Genomic DNA, 5,819 nt, shown 5'->3' with positions numbered 1-5,819 from the left:
CAACATTATTTCGTTACTTAAAATTTGTATGCCAGAGGTTTTCTTTGCGCAACAAATGCGACAGGTAACGCGTTCTTAAAATTTAGTACCTATTAATTTAATTGTTAAATCCAGCTGTGTTACGAGAAATTATGTTTCATAAATGGAAAATCTTATATACGTTGAATCGTTTTGCGGAAATGAACTTATATCGAAAAAGAGGCAACATACATGATGAGATCCTATATATTACATTCCAATCTAACGAAATAATAATAATTATTCGAATCATCATGTTTGACTAATTCTCTTCATACGCTTCTCATTCTTATCTCCATTATTCGTGTGTACATGAAAGATCTTAAAGATGGGACAATGACCGAAGAAAACCTATTACAATCGTTGAACGATTAGCCCGATCGTTTTTTCGGATTGAGGCGGAGGGAAGAAGGGTGAGGAAGACGGCTGTTCAAGGTGGAATCATGGGGAGGGCATTCACTGGCTTTATGAGGCAACAATGACTGGTCATCGACGGGCTTTCGGGATTCCTCTTCTTCTCTTTGTCGATTCGATTACTTCTCTCGCTCTTGTTCAACTCCGTACAGGACTGCAATGATTAACACGCGCGTCTGTATCTTACCTGTTGAAAAAGTTGTTGTTGAAAAAAATAAAACACAGCGCGTTGTTTTTTAATTGAGCACACTCTTATATACGAGGGTAGTTTGATAAGCCAGTGACTTTTTAAATTCTTTTTTAACCTAAATTTAACTTATTTTTCAACATTCTCCTTTTAAGAAGTCATTAACTTAAGTCAAAGTACTCACATAAGTCTTTTTCCTCTAAAAAGAACGATACATTTGCGTCAATTGAGAATAAGAAACGTGATATAGCTTGAGATTTCTCATGTTCCAATATAAAAAAAATATGAACTTCTATTTTATATTTGAATGTTTTGTATTTTAATATAATTGTGGACTCTACAAGAAATGAAAATGTGTTAATAAAAAAAATATCGTATGTGATTTTTATTCTCAGATAATTTCTCATATCGTTGCTTTGTAGAAGAAACAATTTTAAGTGTAATATTTATGTAATGAAGACAATACAGTTTAGTACGATAATTGTTTTTCAACAGGTAGACATATCGCGGTTCTTTGTGGGATCCAACAGGAACGAAAGAGATAAACGAATCGACATAGCGAGAAAGGAGGATCTCTCTTGATTCGATCTGCCGAACATTCGAGCTGTCAGGGCACGGGCAGACTGCCAAATGAAATAACCCCCGCGACCACGCGCGATTGTTACTGGCTGCGAGATCATTATTACCTTGTACGAGGCACAGACCGATGTTCATTACGATACCGCGTAACATCGTCTTACGATGTTGCGTAATCGTCTGGTCGTATTAATTGGCAATCTAATTAGATTAATCGTCAAAACTTGGTTTGTTAACGTTCCAATCTGTCCTACACGTGTATCGACAAGGTGACAATTCGATTCTCGAGCTGTCGAACGGCGTATCCTCGGCTAGGCGCTTCGAGCGACAGCGGCAATCCATCGAGAGAGGAGTGTCTCTTTCCACGGCGTCCCACGAATTAACATTTTAACACTCCGGGCGCCCCCCGCGGAGATCCGCCTCCGCCTCATCGACTCTTTCTTCCTCTTCCTCCCCGTCCGGGTCCGCGCGCATCTTCCGCTGGTCCGCTGCTCGCCAAGGAGATCTCTCGATCCTGCCGGCCGATGGAATTAGATTAGCTCGATGACTCGGTCCCGTCATTGGAGCGATTAATCCAATCGGATACGTAGACAGGATCACGCTAGGGGCAATATTACCAAATGAGAATTGCATTCTTTCGATCCTTATTCCTTCTTACTTTCGGACAACAACGATGGCAATTTCTACACAATTTCTACATTGAAAAAATATATTAAATTTTGTTAAATTATTTGTTTGACTAGTGCCAACTAAATATTTATTAAATACTATAAAAGTATATTTATTTGATACAAAAATCATTAATTTGATTTATCCATCACATTTCTTTTTTTGATTGTTTCCGAGCGTTCATTTCAGTTTGACTCATTCGATTGTTAATCGTTGTCATGCTTGCATTAGACATCAGATTCTTAATTTTAAATATGGATATCTTGCAGAATTTTCTTAATTTTTAATTAATTGTTCATGGCTGTACGGAATTCATCTTCGATTGTTGCCACTAGACTTACCAATCTTGTGTCACGAATTAGTGGAGATGGAATGAGTGGTCACTCTCTCGTTTAGTCATAGAAATTACTTTATATTATATAATTCATATACTGAATATGGCTCGAAAGGAAGCCGAAACGTCTGACTTATCGTAATATGCAATACATTTCTTTATCGCACGAATTACCGCGATTAAAAACTCTCATTAGCCCTCTTCTTGTTTTCATTTATGATATTTCTTTTTATTGAATAAATATTTACTGTTCTCGGTTGACACTATTCAAATAAATATTTATTAAAATTTAGCATATATTTTTTTTAAAAACGGTAAAAAAACAGTGAAGAAATACAATATATTTAGAATAATTATATTTTTTAAAAGAAAAAACCGATGAAGACGCGTTTTGGAAATCATTTATTTCTTTTTCATAGATAACTTTAACGAAACGATAATATTGTTTTTGCAGCATCAGAATACATAAGATCCTTTTGTATTTCTCGGTCAAAGATACGTTCAAGTTAAGTTTTTATTCTCTCTTGCTAACACGATTTGGTTCTCAATTAGATTAGATTAGGCGGGTCTCGAGCGGGTCAGCCGTTGATGCGATTAATCCAGTCGGATGTATATCGACGCGCATCGGGCAGCGAGCCTGCTTCTCGATCCATCGGAAAGCACTGTGCCCAGAAACACGCCCAGGAAAGGAGAGAGAGAGAGAGAGAGAGCGAGAGGGCACACGAGCTAACGGGTATCCAGATGAAGGAGGTGCCGGGGTGAGAAGTCGATCGAGAGCTACGATCGACCGGTCGGCCAGCCCGATCGGAAATCGGGCGTCGAGAGCGTCCTCGAGGCGTTGATACCTTTTCGCGCAGGTACCTAACGCTCGGGTTTTGTAAGATACTCGACCATCGGCGGGGCGCGTTTCATGATCAAGCCCGCAATTAAATCGGTGCGCCAAATTTCTGCCCTCGCGGCTCCCAATGCTGGTCCGCGGCGAAATGTGTAATTACGCGCTTTTATAGATAATTAAACGATAAAGTCGCCTCGCGTCGACTCGGCTCGACCTTTGCCCACTATGTGCATAGCCTTCTTTTATCATAACTTTTATTATAACGCGGTGTAACGTAAGACAGATTGCAACGCGGCGGAGAAAGCCGTCGCGAAATATATATCTTGTGGTACAATTGTGCAGGAGAAAGAGATCCTCGCGCGTGTGCGCATCGTGTTGCGTAAAAATTTGTAAGCGCTAATGAAAGTCCACGAGGATCTCACATCGCTCTTCTTTTACAACTTCATATGAATAATATTGTAGATTTTTCACAATAATTGAAACGCGATGCGTCAGTTTGAAGTCATAATCGTAGATTCTATCGGTATATACGTTATTGCAGGCGCTTTGCGAAATCATTTCGAATAATAATTATTTGGCGAGACTAGTACCGGATGTGGCACGGCGCGGATGAAACTATCGAGCAAAAAAAAGCGAAAAAAACGAGAGAGGGGGGGGGGAGGGAAAAAAGAGAGGATTCGTGAAAGAAGAAGAGACAGAGGAGCGGGTGCATTGTTTCTGTGGGAGGATCCCATGCATAACTTAGACAGTCGTGCACAGGTGTAAAAGGAGAATGCGCGTGTAGGTATTATGGGGTTTCAGGTGGAGGTGAAGAGGAAACGGGAGGCGGTAGTAAGAGAAAGAAAGAGACGGAGAGACAGAAGTAGAGAGGAAAAGACACGGGGGTGAGAGTTAGAAGAGGCTGGCACACAAAGGCGCGAGTTTCGCCAAGTAATCGTGCCCATTAATAACGCTGCTGATCCACCTCCTCTGCCCCCCCCCTCCCCTTCTCCTTCCCACCTCCTACTTTGTTGCTCCTACACTCCGAGCTCATGGACACTTGTTCTCTCCTCAAGAAATATAACAAACCGCGCTCTATCTTATTTGATACGAACCTACCAGGCGATGCTCGATCGCGCGGTAGATTATATTACGCGGTCCTCCCACCCTCCCGACGGACCCGATGCTCTCCGTTGGCCCACAGCAATTATAATTCAACAGCTGGAACACTGTTGCGCGATTTCAAAGAATTTGCGCGCTGATATATACTTGTTTATTTATTTATTTTTTTTTGAAAGTTTCGTTGTGTGTCGCTTCTTAAGAAGATACCAATCGATGATCGTTATAATGAATTAATTTATTCTATTCGATGAATCTACAAGATAATTTGATAAAATTTATCAAATGATAGATTGTTATGAAAAATATATACGTATTACCTCACGTTATCGCTGTTATTAACATATTTATCAATAATGAATAGCTTTTATCACTGATATAATAGTATAAAGACAATTAATTAAGATAACACGCGCGTCAAAACAACATTGAGAAATCACACTTCGTGGAAAAGCTCGCAGACTGTTTGTGAAAATCTGTGAATGAGTTAACTCGTTTCCCCTCGTAGAGAGTCCTCTTCTCGGACTGTTCCCGAGGATCAGTTCGTCGTGCGTGATGTCTCGAATAAAGTCGCGTGCGCCTATTAATAATGCCGCGGCTCCGATAGAAAACAGTCATCAAGAGGAATCTAGGCTGGTCATTTGTACGGGTCGCGGCTGGTTCAATAGCGATCCGGCAGGGCCAGCGAATCGTACGGGTCCCCGGCCTGACAGTTTCATCATGCGCAATCGTTGCGTGCACGCTATATTTCCGAGCTTATTATGCGGACGTGCGTATCGGTCGTGTGAAATCTTCGCCCGCGATAGGAACACCGATATCAACGTCAATGAAATCCCGAATTCGCAATCCCATCTCTTTCGTTACAATTAACATTACAAATCTGCGTTTATCTGAAAGTGTTACACAGAAAGAATGATTTTGTTGAAGTATCGAAAAATTTAGCTAGATACAGATCGGAAAATAACTTTGTTGGTTCAAAATGATTATGTAGAACACTTAAACGTTGTTGACAATGCTGCCAAAAGGTCTAACTTTATGGCAGGGATGGAAAAGTTACTTTGTAAAAGTAATTAATTACAGTTACAGTTTTTCTCTTTCAAAAAGTAATTAATTACCGTTACAAGTTATTGATTCTGAAAAGTAATTCGTTACAGTTACTGAAAAAGTAACTTTAAGTTATTTTTAAGTTACCTTTTTCATCGGAATTTTTACTATTATAGTATATAATATTGATACTATTAGGGCTGTATTCAGAAACGTTATTCAACTGCCTTCATGTATCGTTTTACCCTTGTTTTTCACTTAATATTAAACAAGGATGACACGCGAAGTCATCAGAGTAATGCAGCCTAGGACAATTAAAAAAAAAAGACTAGCTTACATTTACATGTTATACAATTTTATTCAAAAAGATAAAAAAATTGTATGGCAAAGACGTTTTTCGTTAAAGTAATATAAACACATCAATATGAATATGAATATGAAATAGCACACATATACAATGTTTTTTGTAAAAAAAATCTTTTTATATTCAGCTAAAAGTTGCAAATAAATTCCAGCACTAATCCAAAATGGTCTACAACCGTTCACTGAGCGCTCTTGTATTTGATTGGCGGATTCCATTAGATCCCAAAATATAAACCAAACAGGTACAAGAGTTCATTGAACGCTTTAATTAAATTTCTTTC

Source organism: Trachymyrmex cornetzi, unplaced genomic scaffold (assembly GCF_001594075.2).
Source record: "Trachymyrmex cornetzi isolate Tcor2-1 unplaced genomic scaffold, Tcor1.1 scaffold7, whole genome shotgun sequence".
Taxonomy (NCBI): Eukaryota; Metazoa; Arthropoda; class Insecta; order Hymenoptera; family Formicidae; genus Trachymyrmex; species Trachymyrmex cornetzi.
The sequence above is the reverse complement of the archived record's forward strand: the minus strand, read 5'-3'. Positions refer to the sequence as shown.